Here is a 20,806-nt window from a genome sequence, read left to right on the forward strand (position 1 = left end):
TTTGGATTGTTAGAGAAAGGGAATTACCAGCTTACATATTGAAGCAATGAAGATACTACATTTCCCAACATTGCTTTTTCTTTTTGCAATTACTAAGGATTCAGTCTGTTGTTGTTAATTGCTGTTGAGTCATTTCTGACTCATGGCAACCCCATTGGTGCAGAGTAGACCTGATCCATAGGGTTTTCAAGGCTATGACCTTTCAGAAACAGATCACCAGACCTGTCTTCTGAGGCGCCTCTGGGTGTGTTCAAACTGCCAACCTTCCAGTTTGCAGTTAAGCGCTTAACTGTTTGCACCACCCAAGGACTCCTAGGGATTCACTCTAGGGTGCCTCATTTGGGATAGCCTGACAAATTTTTATTGATCAAAATTTATTTTCTAGTTCCTTATCTCCGATGATTGCCAAATTGGACTAGTCTACAAATACCTGTATTAGGTTAGTGATACTTTTTCTGATTTAGCATTGCCTTGTTTTCTCCTAAAAGATTTTTAATTTTACCTTAAAAGGAGTAGAATGCAAATACAGCCTACAGAACATAAATGAATATGTTACATGTATATTAACAGAAATAGTTTGTATTAAAGCTTTAAGTTTCTGTAATGTGGTCATGGAATATATACAGTTTTAAAGTTATATAAGATAATTAACCATTCAACTTGTAAGACTTTAGGTGTAAAAACAAAATGCATTGCCTGAAAACATTCCTTGCAACTTGGAAAAGTAGTGTTTAAAGTTTTCCTTAGGTTGTATAATCAGTGTATCTTTATTGAGGGGCACCCCCTGGGTTTTCGGTTTTGAGTTGTGTGATTAGGTCAGTCTTAAGGGACTGAATCTAGGAGAAATTGTCTCAATTAGAATGTTTGGATACTAAGTGTCATTATGTCAATTGACATACTGTAATCAACAGGGTATGAAGCTCAGTTTCTATGGCAGCTGACTTTGAAAAAGAAAATAAACACTGTACAGTTACTGGAAACCCTGGTAGTGTAGTAGATAAGTGCTACAGCTCCTAACCAAAGGGTCGGCAGTTCGAATCCACCAGGCGCTTCTTGGAAACTCTATGGGGCAGTTCTACTCTGTCTTATAGGGTTGCCATGAGTCGGAATCGGCTCGATGGCACTGGGTTTGGTGTTTTTGGTACAGTTACTACATTAATACAATGAGAAATATTATTGGATTGTAAGATTCATGTTTAAATCATTTGGTAAGATAATGTGTATGCTTTTATCTTTGTTAATAAGTATTCTGCTTTTTTTGTGCTTTAAGTGAAAGTTTACAAATCAAGTCAGTCTCTCATACAAAAATTTATATTCACCTTGCTATGTACGCCCGGTTACTGTCTCTGTAATGAGACAGCAAATTCCTTCTCTCCACCCTGTATTCCATGTGTCCATTCAGCCAGCTTCTGTTCCCCTCTGCCTTCTCATCTCCCCTCCACACTGGAGCTGCCCACATAGACTCATGTGTCTGCTTGAGCCAAGAAGCTTACTCCTCAGCAGTATCATTTTTTATCTTATAGTCAAGTCTAATCCCTGTCTGAAGAGTTGGCTTTGGGAATGGTTCTAATCTTGGATTAACAGAAGGTCCGGGGACCTTGACCTCCAGGGTCCTTCTAGTCTCAGTCAGACCATTAAGTCTGGTCTTTTTATGAGAATTTGAGGTCTGTACCCCACTGCTCTCCTGTTCCATCAGAGATTCTGTTCTGTTCCCTGTCACGGCAGTCATAAGTTATAGCTGGGCACCATCTAGTTCTTCTGGTGTCAGACTGATGTAGTCTCCAATTTATGTGGCCCTTTCTGTCTTTTGGGCTCATAATTACATTGTGTCTTTGGTGTTCTTCATTCTCCTTTGCTCCAGGTGAGTTGAGACCAATTGATGCATCTTAGATGGCCACTTGCTAGTGTTTAAGACCTCAGACGCCACTCTCCAAAGTGGGATGCAGAATGTTTTCTTAATAGATTTTACTATGCCAGTTGACCTAGATGTCCCCTGAAACCATGGTCCCCAAACCCCTGCCTGCTACTGTAACCTTCGAAAAAAAAATTTTTTTTGAAGCACTCAGTTAATTCAGGAAACTTCTTTGTTTTTTTAGTTTAGTCCAGTTGTGCTGACCTCTCCTGTATTGTGTGCTGTCTTTCCCTTCACCTAAAATAGTTCTTGTCTACTATCTAATTAGTGTATACCACTCTCCTTCTCTTCCTCCCCACCCTTGTAACCATCAAAGAATATTTTCTTCTCTATTTAAACTATTTCTTGAGTTCTTATAATAGTGGTATCATAAAATATTTGTCCTTTTGCAACTAATTTTACTCAGCATAATGCCTTCCAGATTTCTCCATGTTATGAAATGTTTCACGGATTCATCATTGTTCTTTATTGATGCATAGTATTCCATCGTGTGAATATACCATAATTTATTTATCCATTCATCCATTGATGGGCACCTTGGTTGCTTCCATCTTTTTGCTATTGTAAACAGTGCTGCAGTGAACATGGGTGTGCATATATCTCTTTGCATAAAGGCTCTTCTCTAGGATATATTCCTAGGAATGGGATTGCTGGATCCTATGGTAGTTCTATTTCTAGCTTTTTAAGGAAGTGCCAAATTGTTTCCAAAGTGGATGTGCCATTTTACATTCCCACCAGCAGTGTATAAGTGTTCCAGTCCCTCCACAACCTCTCCAACATTTATTATTTTGTGTTTTTTTTTTATTAATGCCAGCCTTGTTGGAGTGAGATGGTATCTCATTGTAGTTTTGATTTGCATTTCTATAATGGCTAATGATCCTGAGCATGTCCTCATGTATCTGTTAGCTGCCTGAATGTCTTCTTTGGTAAAGTGCCTGTTCATGTCCTTTGCCCATTTTTTAATTGAGGTATTTATCTTTTTGTTGTTGAGTTTTTGCGGTATCATGTAGATTTTAGAGATCAGACACTGATCGGAAATGTCATTGCTAAAAATTTTTTCCCTATCTGTAGGTAATCTTTTTACTCTTTTTGTGAAGTCTTTCTATGAGCTTAGGTGTTTGATTTTTAGGAGTTTCCCGTTATCTAGTTTCTCTTATAGTGTTTGTTATTAATGTTTTGTATACTGTTTATGCAATGTATTAGGGCTCCTAGCATTGTCCCTATTTTTCTTCTGTAATCATTATCGTTTGAGATTCTATATTTAGGTCTTTGATTGATTTTGAGTTAGTTTTTGTCCATGGTGTGAGGTATGGGTCTTATTTCATTTTTTAACAGATGGATACCCAGTTATGCCAGCACCATTTGTTAAAGACACTTGTCTTTTCCCCATTTAATGGACTTTGGGGCTTTCTCAAATATCACCTGCTCATATGTGGATGGATTTATGCCTGGATTCTCAATTCTGTTCCATTGGTCTATGTATCTGTTGTTGTACCAGTACCAGGCTGTTTTGACTACTGTGGCCTTATAATAGTTTATAAAATCAGATGGCAAAAGGCCTATCACTTTGTTCTTTTTTTTCAGTAATGCTTTAGTTATCCGGGTCTCTCTTTCCCTTCCATATGAAGTTGGTGATTTGTTTCTGCATCTCATTAAAAAATGTCATTGGAATTTGGATCGGAATTAAGCAGAATATTGAGGAGAATAGACATTTTTACAATGTTAAGTCTTCCTATCCATGAGCAAGGTATGTCTTTCCATTTATATAGGCCTCTTTTGGTTTCTTGCAGTAGGGTCTTGTAGTTTTCTTTGTATATGTCTTTTACGTCTCTGGTAAGATTTATTCCTAAGTATTTTATATTCTTGCAGGCTACTGGAAATGGTATCGGTTTGGTGATTTCTTCTTCGACATTCTCTTTGTTGGTATAGAGGAATCCAACTGATTTTTGTATGTTTATCTTGTATCCTGATACTCTGCTGAACTCTTCTGTTAGTTTCAGAAGTTTTCTTGAGAATTCTTTAGGGTTTTCTGTGTATAAGATTATGTCATCTGCAAATAGAGATACTTTTACTTCTTCTTTACCAGTCTCGGTGCCCTTTATTTTTTTATCTAGCCTAATTGCTCTGGCTAGGACCTCCAGCACAATGTTGAATAAGAGTGGTGATGAAGGGCATCCTTGTCTGGTTCCGGTTCTCAAGGGGAATGCTTTCAGACTCTCTCCATTTAGGATGATGTTGGCTGTTGGCTTTGTATAAATGCCATTTATTATGTTGAGGAATTTTGCTTCTATTCCTATTTTGCTAAGTGTTTTTATCAGGAATGGGTGTTGGACTTTGTCAGAAGCCTTTTCTGCATCAATTGATAAGATCGTGTGGTTCTTGTCTTTTGTTTTATTTATATGATGGAGTACATTGGTTGTTTTTCTAATGTCGAACCATCCCTGCGTAAAGAACCCATTGCCGTCAAGTCGATTCCGACTCATAGCGCCCCTATAGGACAGAGTAGAGCTGCCCCATAGAGTTTCCAAGGAGCACCGGGTGGATTCGAACTGCCAACCTTTTGGTTAGCAGCCACAGCACTTATCTACTATGCCACCACAGTTTCCCATCCTTGCATACCTCTTATGAATCCCACTTGGTCATGGTGAATTATTTTTTTCATATGTCGTTGAAGTCTATTGGCTAGAATTTTGTTGAGGATTTTTGCACCTAAGTTCATGAGGGATACAGGTCTGTAATTTTCTTTTTTTTTGTGCTGTCTTTACCTGGTTTTGGTATCAGGAATATGCTGGCTTCATAGAATAAGTTTGGGAGTACTGCATCCTTTTCTATGCTCTGAAATACCTTTAGCCCTAGCAGTGTTAACTCTCCTCTGAAAGTTTGGTAGAACTCTCCAGTGAAGCCTTCAGGGCCAGGGCTTTTTTGTTGTTGTTGTTGGGAGTTTTTAAATTACCTTTTCAATCTCTTGTTATGGGTTTATTTAGTTATTCTGCCTCTGTTTGTGTTTAGATAAGGTAGTGTGTTTCTAGAAATTCATCCATTTCTTCAGGGTTTTCAAATGTGTTAGAGTACAATTTTTTGTAGTAATCTGATATTATTATTTTAATTTCAGTTGGATCTGTTGTGATATCGCCCAGCTCATTTCTTATTAGTGTTATTTGCTTACTCTTCTGTTTTTCTTCCGTCAGTATGGCCAGTGGTTTATCAATTTTATTAATTTTTAAGAGAACCAGCTATCGGTCTTAACTCTTTCAATTTTTTTTCTGTTCTTTATTTCATTTAATTCTGCTCTAATTTTTATCATTTGCTTTCTTCTGGTGCCTGAGGGTTTCTTTTATTGCTCTTTCTATTTGTTCAAGTTGTAGGGGTAATTCTTTGATTTTGTCCCTCTCTTCTTTTGGTATGTGTGCATTTATTGCTATAAATTGACCTCTGTTAGTGCTTTAGCTGTGTTCCAAAGGTTCTGACAGGAAGTATTTTCATTCTTACTGGATGCTATGAATTTCTTTATTCCATCCTTAATGTCTTCTATAACCCAGTTGTTTTTGAGCAGGGTTCAGTTTCCAAGTGTTTCATTTCTTTTGCCTGCTTTTTCTGTTAGTCATTTCTAGTTTCATGGCTTTATGGTCAGAGAAGATACTTTGCAACGTATCGATGTTTTGGATTCCCTTAAGCCTCACTTTATGACCTAATATTTCGTGAATTCTAGAGACTGTTCCATGTGCAGTAGAAAAGAAAGTAAACTTGGCTGCTGTTGGGTGGAGTGTTCTGTATATGTCTATGAGGTCTAGTTGGTTGATTGTGGCATTTAGATCTTCGGTGTCTTTGTTGAGCTTCTTTCTGGATGTTCTGTCCTTCATTGAAAGTGGTGTGTTGATGTCTCCTACTATTATTGTGGAGCTATCTCACTTTTCAGTGCTGGTAGAGTTTGTTTTATGTATCTTGAAGCCCTGTCATTGGGTGCATAAGTATTTAATATGGTAATATCTTCGTGGTATATTGTCACTGTAGTCATTATATAGTGTCCTTCCTTTTCCTTTGTGGTGGATTTAACTTTAAAGTCTGTTTTGTCAGAAATTAATATTGCCACTCCTGCACTTTTTTGATTGTTGTTTGCTTGATGTATTTTTTTCCATCCTTTGAGTTTTAGTTTGTGTCTTTAAGTCTAAGGTGTGTCTCTTGTAGGCAGCATATAGACAGATTGTGTTTTTTAATCCATTCTGCCACTCCCTGTCTCTTTATTGGTGCATTTAGTCCTTTTACATTCAGTGTAGTTATAGGTACTTATGAGTTTAGTACTGTCATTTTGATGTCTTTTTATGTGTGTTGTTGACAGTTTTTTTTCCACTTAATGTTTTGTGCTGAGTAGTTTAGCTTTATTGCCCTTTCCTCTTATTCATTGTTAGTTTTGTTTTTGCTAAGTCTTTATGTTTTTCTTGTATTTTATTTTGATGTGTAGGATTGTTACTCTCCTTTGTGGTTACCTTAATATTTATCCTTATTTTTCTAAGTTTAAACCAAATTTATATTTCTTTATATTGCTTTGACTTCCTGTCCATATGAAAGATTTATGACTACATTTTTAGTCCCTCTTTATTGTTCTAATGTTGTCATCTTTTACATAATGACATCACATCACTATTTCCCTGTTTTGAGCATTTTTTTATCTTGATTTATTTTTGTGATTTCCCTGTCTGGGTTGATATCTGGTTGCTCTTCTTGTGTTCTAGTCTTGGGTTGATATCTGATATTATTGATTTTCTAACCAGAGAAATCCCTTTAGTATTTCTTGTAGTTTTGGTTTGGTTTTTACAAATTCCCTAAACTTCTGTTTATCTGGAAATGTCCTAATTTCACCTTTATATTTGAGAGACAGTTTTGCTGGATATATGATTCTTGGCTGGCAATTTTTTTTCCTTCAGTGCTTTATATAAGTCATACCATTGCCTTCTTTCCTGCGTGGTTTCCGCCAGGTAGTCTGAGCTTATTCTTGTTGACTCTCCTTTGTAGGTGACTTTTCGTTTGTCCCTAGCCACTCTTAAAATTCTCTTTATCTTTGGTTTTGGCAAGTTTGATTATAATATGTCTTGGTGACTTTCTTTTCAGATCTGCCTTATGTGGGGTTTGATGAACATCTTGGATAGATATCTTTTCATCTTTCGCAATATAAGGGAAGTTTTCTGCCAACAAATCTTCAACAGTTCTCTCTGTATTTTCTGTTATCCCTTCCTGTTCCGGTACTCCAGTCACTCGTAGGTTATTTTTCTTGATAGAGTCCCACATGATTTTTAGGTTTCTTTCATTTTTTTTAATTCTTTTATCTGATTTTTCTTTGAATAAATTGTTGCCAAGTGTTTTATCGTCAATCTCACTAATTCTGCCTTGCAGTTCCTCAGTTTTACTTCTCTGATTTTCTATTGAGTTGTCTAATTCTGTAATTTTATTGTTAATCTTCTGAATTTCTGTTTGCTGTTTTTCTGTGAATTCTTGCAGCCTATTAAAATTTTCATTATGTTCTTAAATAACCTTTTTAATTTCTTCAACTGCTTTATCTGTGTGTTTCCTTGGCTTATTCTGCGTTTTGCGTGATCTCCTTCCTGACCTCTTGAAGAGTTCTGTATATTAATCTTATGCATTATGTATCTGGTAATTCTAGGAAAACATCTTCATCTGGAAGATTCCTTGATTCTTTCTTTTGACAGCTTGTTGAAGTAATCATGGTCTGCTTCATGTGATTTGATATTGGCCGTTGTCTCCAAGCCATCTGTAAGTTGTTATATTAATTTATTTTATGTTTGCTCACTGTATCCTAGCTTCTTGCTTTGTTTTGTTTTGATATGCCCAGATAGATTGCTTGAGTGAGCTAGCTTGATTATTTGTTCCTTTGAAACTCTTAACATCATGTCACCAGATGGCTAAATTTGTTATTACCAGTATATGAGCCTAGGAGTCCATATACGTTCTTTTATGGATTCAGTTCAGGTATCCAGGTAGTTGGTCATCAAGTGTGTGGTACAGGCTCTGTTCTACAGTCTTAGAGGGGCAGAGGTGATTGGTGTAGGCACAGGTATCTGGTTGCAGTAAGGGGTCACGCTCTGAACAAGGCACGGGGCTGAAATCATCCCCAAGTATCTGTGGGGAAAGCATGTCCCTGTTCCCCAGAGCGCACAGGTGGGTGAGTTCTGCAGCGGGACCACAGGCACCCAGTGCTTTTAACTGTAAGGACTGGGAGGCTCCACTTATCCTTGGACCCCTGTTGCGGGTGGGTAGGTGACATGGGTGGAGCCACCAGTCCTCAGGCCCCTGATGTGGGTAGGTGAGGAGGACCCTGTTTAATAGGCAAAGCAGTGTCAAACGTCAAAAACCCACCTCTCCTCCTTACAGTGAAACACGTTGTGATCTGCCAGCAAGGGCCTAATCTCCTGCAGTGGGCCCACACAGGTCCATGCAGGGGTGAAGGGTATTCAATGTCTGTGGCCCGTTTGTACCTGGACAGGAGCCGCTTCTGCCCTGAGCTCCCCAGCTTAGTGGAGCTGGCAGAGTATCTTTTACCCCAGTTGTTAATTTATTCCTTCTCCAAGGCTGAGAGAATGGCTCAGGACACACTGCAGGACCTGTCTCAAGCCAGGGAAATCGACCACCACTGACGCTGGCTTGAGGGCTGAGGGCATGTAAAACAAGTGCAATTACTTAGCTTTTGCCAAGAGCGCTGTTCTTCTCTGGTTCCAGAGGTGTGAGTAGGCTGTGCGGCTTGCAGTCTGTTCCTGAGGAAACCACGTCCCGAATGCTACCACCTGTCCCACTGCAGTCCCCCCATGGATTGTGCCTTAGGGGTGCTGTTTCCCACCGAGTCAGGTCCAGCAACTCTTTGCCGCTTCTGAACCATCTCTTCCTCCTCCTGCTGCTCAGTCCAATTTCCTAACTTTGCCTTTGATGTTCAGGGCTCCTAGCTTTTCTCATATATAATCATTTTACTTGTTTTTTGGGGTATTTGTTGTAAGAAGAATCACCAGAAGCATCTGACTACTCCACCATCTGGGCCCCGCCTCCAGTATGCTGTTTTTTATACCAAATCTAAACCCACTGCTGTCGAGTCAATTCATCTTTCTCTAGAGTGGCTGGTGGGTTCGAACTGCCAACCTTTTGGTTAGCAGCCGAGCACTTTAACCACTGTGCCATCAGGGCTCCTTTGCCTCCTATAGCTAGACAAATTATTCAATATATATGTACAGTATACAGCACCAAGGAAGACTCAGAATTATCTCTGCCCTCGAAGAGCTTGCTAGCTTTTTGGAATTAAAACATAAAAAAACATTTAAGTACAAATAAGATGAGGATGAGAGGTACAGAAAAGCAGTTTTCATTTTCCAGTTATTCATACCAATGCTCCTCTGTCCTAGATGATAGAAATGAGAATTAGTTCTTTAAGTAATGATTGCATAAATATGAAAATTGCCATTGGAATACCTACAGACAACACATCTTGAATCTGTTATGTTTGTCTCATATTTGATAGAATACTAAACAAAAAGCCTTATACCAGAAATGCAAATAACTCTGTTTTATTCAGTGTCTGTGTTCTGTTGTGTAACTTTGGGTAAAGAGCCAATTTGCACATTTCAAGTTTCTTGGCTATAAAATAGGAAAGTGCTGAAGATATCTCTACCTATAGTGTTTAATAATGTAAAGACCTATCCTGAGGAAGAGGGATTAGACAGTATAGTGGTTACCTCAAGGGACAGAACTAGGAACAGAAGTTGGGTAGGACAGAAGTGGTCTTAATATATGACACATCATCATTTTCAGAGTTGTTTCTCAGTGGAAGGGGTAGCTTTGTGAGGAACTGATCTCATGCTAGTCAAAACATTCAGGCAGAGGTTAGAAAAAAGTATTAGAAAAAAGATGTCTGCATTGAGTGGAAGGCTAGATGCTATTTTTAGCTAGATCCTATTTTAGTATGTAAGGTGTTCTGGTTATCTATTGTTGCATACTAAACCACCCTGTAACTTAGTAGTTAAAATGACAGCAAGTATTTCTTTTGCTCACCACTCTGCAATCGTGTGAGGCTTAGCAGGCTTGGCTTTCTGCTGCATGTGGCATCAGCTGTAGCAGCTTGACTGGAGGCTAGAGGATCTGCTTCCAAGGTAGCTTAATCACATAGCTGGCTGGCAGGTTGATGCTGGCTTTAAGCTGGGAGCCCAGCTGGGGCTGAGAACCAGGGGCCTCTCAGTTTAGCCTGGACTTCCTCACAGCATGATGGCTGAGTTCCAAGGGCAAGCATCCTAAGAGAGATTGGTAGAAGATGCATGGCTTTTTCTAGTCAGTCTTTTAAGTGACACAGTTTCACTTCTGCCACATTCTGTTCATTGAGGCAGTCACAAAGGCCCACCCAAATTCAAGGGGAAGGGGACACAGGTTCAGGACACAGCTTCTATCTTTTGATGGGAGGAAAGAGTGCAAAGAATTTGTGAATATATTTTAAAACTTCCATATAAAGTTTTTTTTTTGAGGAAATAGTTCTTTTTTCAAACAGCTTGATTGAAATATAATTCATGTACCATACAGTTCATCCATTTAAAGTATATAATTGAATATTTTTAGTAAGTTTACATGGTTGTTCTACCATGACCACAATCTAATTTTAGAACATTTTCATCCCCTCTGAAAGAAACCCTGTACACATTAGCAATCACTCCCCATTTACCCCTGTCTCCAGCCCCTCTGGAAACCTCAAATTTACTTTCTGCCTCTATAGATTTGCCTATTCTGGGCATTTCATATAAATTGAATCATACAATATGTGGTCTTTTGTGTCTGACTTATTTCACTTAGCATGTTTTCAAGGTTCATTCATGTTGTAGCATGTATCAGTACTTATTTCTCTTTATGCCTAAGTAATATCCCATTGTGTGGATATATCATGTTGTGTTTATCCATTCATCAGTTGAAGACATTTGGGGTGTTTCCACATTTTGGCTATTGCCAATGCTGTAAGCACTCATGTACAACTTTTTATGTGGAAATATGTTTTCATTTCTCTCGGGCATAAACCCAGGATTGGAACTGCAGAATCATATGTTTAACTTTTTCAACGAACCGCCAAACAGTTTTCCAAATCAGGAATACCATTTTACATTCCCATCAGTAATGTATTCAGTTTTTTCATTCACATAGAATTTTGATAAAGGGAAAAGCATAGAGAGTGGACTGGGGTTTTAATTTGTATTCTGTACCTAACTGCGCCTAACTGGTAAAGTCATTTATCTTTTCTAGCCCTCAGTTTCCTAAGATCGCTTCCAGTTCTCTAATTACATGAGCAGTTCATAAGGGCAGGTAATCATTGTTAGAGGCATTCGGGCACACCCAAACAAAAGGAATGTGATGGGATTAAAAAGATTACATTATAGGAGGCGGGGCCAAGATGGCGGACTAGGTGGACGCTACCGCGGATCCCTCTTGCAACAAAGACTTGGAAAAACAAGTGAATCGATCACATATATAACAATCTACGAACTCTGAACAACAAACACAGACTTAGAGACGGAGATCGAACAAATACGGGCAGACAGCGATCATTTTCAGAACTAAGAGCCAGCGTACCAGCTGATTACCTGGAAAATCTAGTTTCCCAGTGATGGCTCGGAGACAGCAGTCCATGTCAAACCACATAAAGAAACAGACCATGACAGCTTCTCCAACCCCCCAAACAAAAGAATCAAAATCTTTCCCAAATGAAGATACAATCCTGGAATTATCAGATACAGAATATAAAAAACTAATTTACAGAATGCTTAAAGATATCACAAATGAAATTAGGATAACTGCAGAAAAAGCCAAGGAACACACTGATAAAACTGTTGAAGAACTCAAAAAGATTATTCAAGAACATAGTGGAAAAATTAATAAGGTGCAAGAATCCATAGAGAGACAGCATGTAGAAATCCAAAAGATTAACAATAAAATTACAGAATTAGACAACGCAATAGAAAGTCAGAGGAGCAGACTCGAGCAATTAGAATGTAGACTGGGACTTCTGGAGCACCAGGGAAACAACATCAACATAGCTGAAAAAAAATCAGATAAAAGAATTTAAAAAAATGAAGAAACCCTAAGAATCATGTGGGACTCTATCAAGAAGGATAACTTGCGAGTGATTGGAGTCCCAGAACAGGGAGGGGGGACAGAAAACACAGAGAAAATAGTTGAAGAACTCCTGACAGAAAACTTCCCTGACATCATGAAAGACGAAAGGATATCTATCCAAGATGCTCATCGAACCCCATTTAAGGTTGATCCAAAAAGAAAAACACCCCAAGACATATTATCATCAAACTTGCCAAAACCAAAGACAAACAGAAAATTTTAAAAGCAGCCAGGGAGAAAAGAAAGGTTTCCTTCAAGGGAGAATCAATAAGAATAAGTTCAGACTACTCAGCAGAAACCATGCAAGCAAGAAGGGAATGGGACGATGTATACAGAGCACTGAAGGAGAAAAACTGCCAACCAAGGATCATATATCCAGCAAAACTCTCTCTGAAATATGAAGGAGAAATTAAGATATTTACAGATAAACACAAGTTTAGAGAATTTGCAAAAACTAAACCAAGACTGCAAGAAATGCTTAAGGAGATTGTTTGGCCTGATGACCAATAATATCAGGTACCAGCACAATACAAGGTCACAAAACAGAACGTCCTGATATCAACGCAACTCAAATAGGGAAAGCACAAAAACAAACAAAGTAAGATTAATTCTAATAAATAAATAAATAAACAAAATAATACACATAACAGGAAATCATGGAAATCAATAGATAAACGATCACAATAATAAAAAAGAGGGACTAAATATAGGAGGCATTGAACTGCCAGATGGAGAGTGATACAAGGCGATATAGAAGGATACAAGTTAGGTTTTTACTTAGAAAAATAGGGGTAAATAATAAGGTAACCACAAAAAGGAATATCAATTCCATAACTCAAGAAAAACGTAACGACTCAACAAACATAAAGTTAAACATTATGAAAATGAGGATCTCACAACCTACTAAGAAAAACGTCTCAGCACAAAAAAGTATGTGGAAAAATGAAAAGGCCAACAACACACATGAAAAGGCATCAAAATGACAGCACTAAAAACTTATTTATCTATAATTACGCTGAATGGAAATGGACTAAATGCACCAATAAAGAGACAGAGAGTCACGGACTGGATAAAGAAACACGATCCATCTATATGCTGCCTACAAGAGACACACCTTAGACTTAGAGACACAAACAAACTAAAACTCAAAGGATGGAAAAAAATATATCAAGCAAATAATAAGCAAAAAAGAAGAGGAGTAGCAATATTAATTTCTGACAAAACAGACTTTAGACTTAAATCCACCACAAAGGATAAAGAAGGACACTATATAATGATAAAAGGGACAATTGATCAGGAAGATATAACCATATTAAATATTTATGCAGCCAATGACAGGGCTGCAAGATACATAAATCAAATTTTAACAGAATTGAAAAGCGAGATAGACACCTCCACATTTATAGTAGGGGACTTCAACACACCACTTTCAGAGAAGGACAGGACATCCAGTAAGAAGCTCAATAGAGACACGGAAGACTTACTTACAACAATCAACCAACTTGACCTCATTGACTTATACAGAACTCTCCACCCAACTGCTACAAAATATACTTTTTTTTCTAGTGCACATGGAACATTCTCTAGAATAGACCACATATTAGGTCACAAAACAAACCTTGGTAGAATCCAAAACATCGAAATATTACAAAGCATCTTCTCAGACCACAAGGCAATGAAGCTAGAAATCAATAACAGAAAAACTAGGGAAAAGAAATCAAATACTTGGAAAATGAACAATACCCTCCTGAAAAAAGACTGGGTTATAGAAGACATCAAGGAGGGAATAAGGAAATTCTTAGAAAGCAACGAGAATGAAAATACTTCCTATCAAAACCTCTGGGACACAGCAAAAGCAGTGCTCAGAGGCCCATTTATATCGATAAATGCACACATACAAAAAGAAGAAAGAGCCAAAAGCAGAGAACTGTCCCTACAACTTGAACAAATAGAAAGTGAGCAACAAAAGAACCCATCAGGCACCAGAAGAAAACAAATACTAAAAATTAGAGCTGAACTAAATGAATTAGAGAACAGAAAAACAATTGAAAGAATTAACAAAGTCAAAAGCTGGTTCTTTGAAAAAATTAACAAAATTGATAAACCATTAGCTAGACTGACTAAAGAAAAACCGGAAAGGAAACAAATAACCCGAATAAGAAACGAGAAGGACCACATCACAACAGAGCCAAATGAAATTAAAAGAATCATTTCAGATTACTACGAAAAATTGTACTCTAACAAATTTGAAAACCTAGAAGAAATGGATACATTCTTGGAAAAACACTACCTACCTAAACTAACACATTCAGAAGTAGAACAACTAAATAGACCCATAACAAAAAAAGAGATTGAAACGGTAATCAAAAAAATTCCAACAAAAAAAAAGCCCTGGCCCCGACGGCTTCACTGCAGAGTTCTACCAAACCTTCAGAGAAGACTTAACACCACTACTACTGAAGGTATTTCAAAGCATAGAATAAGACGGAATACTACCCAACTCATTCTATGAAGCTACCATCTCCCTGATACCCAAATCAGGTAAAGACATTACAAAAAAAGAAAATTATAGACCTATATCCCTCATGAACATAGATGCAAAAATCCTCAACAAAATTCTAGCCAATAGAATCCAACAACACATCAAAAAAATAATTCACCCTGATCAAGTGGGATTTATACCAAGTATGCAAGGCTGGTTTAATATCAGAAAAACCATTAATGTAATCCATCACATAAATAAAACAAAAGATAAAAACCACATGATCTTATCAATAGATGCAGAAACGGCATTTGACAAAGTTCAACACCCATTTATGATAAAAACTCTTACCAAAATAGGAATTGAAGGAAAATTCCTGAACATAATAAAGGGCATCTAACAAAGCCAACAGCCAATATCACTCTAAATGGAGAGAACCTGAAAGCATTTCCCCTGAGAACGGGAACCAGACAAGGATGCCCTTTATCACCACTCTTATTCAACATCGTACTTGAAGTCCTAGCAAGGGCAATAAGGCTAGACAAAGAAATAAAGGGTATCCAGATTGGCAAGGAGGAAGTAAAGCTATCACTATTTGCAGACGACATGATCGTATACATGGAAAACCCTAAGGAATCCTCCAGAAAACTACTGAAACTAATAGAAGAGTTTGGAAGAGTCTCGGGTTATAAAATAAACATACAAAAATCACTTGGATTCCTCTACATCAACAAAAAGAACACCGAATAGGAAATAACCAAATCAATACCATTCACAGTAGCCCCCAAGAAGATAAAATACTTAGGAATAAATCTTACCAAGGATGTAAAAGACCTATACAAAGAAAACTATAAAACTCTGCTACAAGAAATTCAAAAGGACATACTTAAGTGGAAGAACATACCCTGCTCATGGATAGGAAGACTTAACATAGTAAAAATGTCTATTCTACCAAAAGCCATCTATACATATAACGCACTTCCAATCCAAATACCAATGTCATATTTTAAGGGGATAGAGAAACAAATCACTAATTTCATATGGAAGGAAAAGAACCCCCGGATAAGCAAAGCATTACTGAAAAAGAAGAAGAAAGTGGGAGGCCTCACTCTACCTGATTTCAGAACCTATTATACAGCCACAGTAGTCAAAACAGCCTGGTACTGGTACAACAGGCACATAGACCAATGGAGCAGAATTGAGAACCCAGATATAAATCCATCCATGTATGAGCAGCTGATATTTGACAAAGGACCAGTGTCAGTCAATTGGGGAAATGATAGCCTTTTTAACAAATGGTGCTGGCATAACTGGATATCCATTTGCAAAAGAATGAAACAGGACCCATACCTCCCACCATGCACAAAAACTAACTCCAAGTGGATCAAAGACCTAAACATAAAGACTAAAACGATAAAGATCATGGAAGAAAAAATAGGGACAACCCTAGGAGCCCTAATACAGGGCATAAACAGAATACAAAACATTACCAAAAATGATGAAGAGAAACCAGATAACTGGGAGCTCCTAAAAATCAAACACCTATGCTCATCTAAAGACTTCACCAAAAGAGTAAAAAGACCACCTACAGACTGGGAAAGAATATTCAGCTATGACATCTCCGACCCGCGCCTGATCTCTAAAATCTACATGATTCTGTCAAAACTCAACCACAAAAAGACAAGCAACCCAATCAAGAAGTGGGCAAAGGATATGAACACACATTTCACTAAAGAAGATATTCAGGCAGCCAACAGATACATGAGAAAATGCTCCCGGTCATTAGCCGTTAGAGAAATGCAAATTAAAACTACAATGAGATTCTATCTCACACCAACTAGACTGGCATTAATCCAAAAAACACAAAATAATAAATGTTGGAGAGGCTGCGGAGAGACTGGAACTCTCATACACTGCTGGTGGGATTCTAAAATGGTACAACCACCTTGGAAATCCATCTGGCGTTATCTTAAACAGTTAGAAATAGAACTACCATACAACCCAGAAATCCCACTCCTTGGAATATACCCTAGAGATACAAGAGCCTTCACACAAACAGACATATGCACACCCCTGTTTATTGCAGCTCTGTTTACAATAGCAAAAAGCTGGAAGCAACCAAGATGTCCGTCAACGGATGAATGGGTAAATAAATTGTGGTATATTCACACAATGGAATACTATGCATCGATAAAGAACAGTGACGAATCTCTGAAACATTTCATAACATGGAGGAATCTGGAAGACATTATGCTGAGCGAAATGAGTCAGAGGCAAAAGGACAAATATTGTATAAGACCACTATTATAAGATCTTGAGAAATAGAAAAAACAGAGAAGAACACATACTTTTGTGGTTACGAGGGGGGGAGGGAGGGAGGGAGGGAGAGCGTTTTTTATTGATCGATCAGTAGATAAGAACTGCTTTGGGTGAAGGGAAAGACAACACTCAATACAAGGAAGGTCAGCCTAATTGGACTGGACTAAAAGCAAAGAGGTTTCCGGGATAAAATGAAAGCTTCAAAGGTCAGCGGAGCAGGGGCTGGGGTCTGGGGAACATGGTTTGAGGAGACTTCTAAGTCAACGGGCAAAATAATTCTATTATGGAAACATTCTGCATCCCACTTTGAATTGTGGCACCTGGGGTCCTAAATGCCAACAATCGGCCATCTAAGATACATCAATTGGTCTCAACCCACCTGGAGCAAAGGCAAAGGAAGAACACCAAGGCCACACGACAACTAAGAACCCAAGAGACAGAAAGGGCCACATGAACCAGAGACCTACATTATCCTGAGACCAGGAGAACTAGTTGGTGCCTGGCCACAATCGATGTCTGCCCTGCTAGGGAGCACAACAGACAACTCCTGAGGGAGCAGGAGGCCAATGGGATACAGACCCCAAATCCTCATGAAAAGACCATACCTAATGATATGAATGCGAGTAGAGGAATCCCAGAGATAATGCTCCCCAGAACTTCTGATGGCACAGGACAGGAACCATCCCCGAAGACAAATCATCAGGCATGAAAAGGACTGGTCAGTGCGGGGGGAGAGAGATGCTGATGAAGAGTGAGCCAATGAAATTAGGTGGACACTGGAGAGTGTGTTGGCAACTCTTGACTGGAGGGGGGATGGGAAGATAGAGAGAGAGGGAAGATGGCAAAATTGGCATGAAACGAGAGACTGAAAGGGCTGACTCAATAGGGGGAGAGCAAGTGGGAGAAGGGAGTATGATGTATGTAAACCTACATGTGACAGACTGATTGGAATGGTAAATGTTCACTTGAAGCTTAATAAAAATTAATTTAAAAAAATGTATTGATCACATAATAAAGAAAATAAAATATGAAAAAAGAAGATTACATTAGAAAAAATGGAAAATCCTTTCTAACCCTTAGATATCATAATTCTATTTTGTGATTATATATTTAAGAACATGGTAAGCTAATATATAGTTCTTCAGTTTCTCTCACCATCAATGTATATATGGTAAGCTCGTGGTACTGGTATTAGTTCTTTAATTATGTGGTGCTGCCATTTTCATTCATGTACTAACTGTTCAGCTGTATAGATACATAATCCTGAAACTGATTTAATGAGGTATAGGCTTGTATGTACATATGGATGCATGTATATATGTATTTATTTTAATCAAGGTGTGATTTCCACACACTAAAATTTACCCTTTTTAGGTGAACAGTTCTATGAATTTTGATAAATACAGTCATGTAACTGTCACCACAATGAATGTATAGAACAATTCCACCATCCTAAAAAATCCCCTCATACTCCTTCATAGTCAACCACATTCCCCATCCCCTGATCAGTTTTCTATCTCTATAGTTTTATCTTTGTGAGGGTGTCTTATAAATAGAATCATACAGTATGTATGATCCACACAGTCGAATGCCTTTGCGTAGTCAGTAAAACACAGGTAGACATCTTTTGGTATTCTCTGCTTTCAGCCAGGATCCATCTGACACCAGCAATGATATCCCTTCTTCCATGTCCTCTCCTGAATCCAGCTTGAATTTCTGGCAGTTACCTGTGAATGTGCTGCTGCAACTGCTTTTGAATGATGTTCAGCAAAATTTTACTTGCATGTGATATTAATGATATTGTTCGATAATTTCCACATTTGGTTGGGTCACCTTTCTTTGGAATGAGCACAAACACGGATCTCTTCCATTCGATTGACCAGGTAGCTGTCTTCCATATTTCTTGGGATAGACAAGTGAGTGCTTCCAGAGCTGAATCTGTTGAAACATCTCAATTGGTATTCTGTCGACTCCTGCAGCCTTATTTTTTGCCAATGCCTTCAGTGCAGCTTGGACTTCTTCCTTCAGTACCGTCGGGTCTTGATCATATGCTACCTCCTAAAATGGGGGGTTGAATGTCAACCAGTTCCTTTTGGCACAGTGATTGTGTGTATTCCTTCTGTCTCGTTTTGATGCTTCCTGCATTCTTCAGTATTTTCCCTGTGGAATCCTTCAGTATTGCAACTTGAGGCTTACATTTTTTCTTCAGTTTTTTCAACTTGAGAAATGCTGAGTGTGTTCTTCCATTTTGGTTTTCTAACTCCAGGTCTTTGCACATTTCATTATAATACTTTATTTTGTCTTCTTGAGCCGCCCTTTGAAATGTTCTGTTCAGCTCCTTTACTTCCTCATTTCTTCTGTTCGTTTTAGCTACTCTAGGTCCAAAAGCAAGTTTCAGAGTCTCTTCTGACATCCATTTTGGTCTTTTCTTCCCATTTCTTCAGTGTAATATAGGCACTCAGAAAAGGGAGAACATGCTTCTGGAAAGCTTCACAGAATAGGTTTGACCAATGGGCAAGTCAAAACTGGGAGAGAGCATTCTGGATAAAGGGGAATCAGGGCATGTACAAGTCACAGCAAGTATGTAGATATACTAACGAATAAAGTTCACATAGGAGAGTGATAGGAAATAAGTCTGAAATGTAAACTGGTGTCACAAAGCGTTGACTTCGATTTAAGAATTTTCTGATACTTAACTATTTTTGCATATCCTGGTGGTCGCTGTGAGTCGAAACCAACTCGATGGCAACGGGTTTGGTTTTGCTTTTGGGATAAATCCAACTTGGTTGTGGTGTATTCTCTTTTTTATATTCTTGGTTTAATTTGCTAATATTTTTGCTTACATGTTTTGTTTGTTTGCATCTATAAGCATGAGTGAAATGGGCCTGAAATTTTCTTATTATATCTTGGTCTGGTTTTCTTATATTATTATGCTGGGTGGGCTAGTAGCATAAGTTAGGATTGTTCTTTTTCTGTTGTCTTTAAGGGTTTGCATAAAACTGGGATGAATAAAATTGGAACTTGTTTGCAAAACCATCAGGGCCTGGTATTTTCTTTGTGGGAAGACTTTTAGCCACTGTTTGTATTTCTTTAATTTGTAATAGCTTTTTATTTATGCTTTAAATTTCTTCTCTAGCCAGTTGTGGTATGTTATTTTTTAAGGGATTTGTTTTTTGCATGGACAAACTGTTTTCAAAATTGTTGGTATATAATTGTTGATATTGTTTTCTCTCCTTTTTTTTTGTTAACACTTTTTTATTGTGCTTTAGATGAAGGTTTACAGAGCATCTTAGTTTCTCATTAAACAATTAATACACATATTATTTTGTGATATTGTTCTCTTTTTAACCTCTGTTGTTGTGTTAGGTGCTGTCAAGTCGATTCTGACTCATAGTGACCCATGTGACAGAGTAGAACTGCCCCGTAGGGTTTTCTTGACTGTAATCTTTATGGAAGCAGATCACCAGGTCTTTCTCCTGAGGAGCTGCTGGGTAGATTTGAGCCACCAACCTTTAGGTTAACAGCTGAAAGCTTAACTGTTTGTACCACCAGGGATCCTTGGTGGCACAGTGGTTAAGAGCTAGGGCTGCTAACCGAAAGGTTGGCAGTTCGAATCAGCAGCTGCTCCTTGGAAACCCAGTAGGGCAGTTCTACTCTGTCCTGTAGGGTCGCTGTGAGTCAGAATCAACTCAACGGCACTGGGTTTGGTTTTTTGGTTTTTACTTATATCCCCCTTTCTATTCATAGTATTGTTTATGTTTTCTCTCTGCTTTTCATGATCATTCTCACCAGAACCTATTCTTCTTCCAAAGAACCTATTTATTGCTTTGCTGATGTTCTCTATTATATATTTGATTTCTAAATCACTAATCTCTGCTATTGTTTTTATTTTTTTTTCTTCTACATTCTGTAGGTTTATTCTAATTGATTATTGCCTAATTTCTTAAGAT

The 20,806-nt window shown here is 38.1% G+C and overlaps 1 protein-coding gene across 2 annotated transcripts in view; it reads left to right on the plus strand.

The window, feature by feature from the left end:
- Positions 1-20,806, plus strand: part of RP2 (RP2 activator of ARL3 GTPase) — a 64,870-nt gene that overhangs the window by 2,203 nt on the left and 41,861 nt on the right. Inside the window, exon 2 of one of the 2 annotated variants that reach the window (XM_064278191.1) lies at positions 7,615-7,678. The exons of the other annotated variant lie outside the window; for it this stretch is intronic. The gene's annotated coding sequence lies outside the window, so the exon portion shown is untranslated. The remainder of the gene's footprint in view (positions 1-7,614; positions 7,679-20,806) is intronic. 2 annotated transcript variants of the gene reach the window in all.

This window comes from Loxodonta africana, chromosome X, assembly GCF_030014295.1.
Source record: "Loxodonta africana isolate mLoxAfr1 chromosome X, mLoxAfr1.hap2, whole genome shotgun sequence".
Lineage (NCBI taxonomy): Eukaryota > Metazoa > Chordata > Mammalia > Proboscidea > Elephantidae > Loxodonta > Loxodonta africana.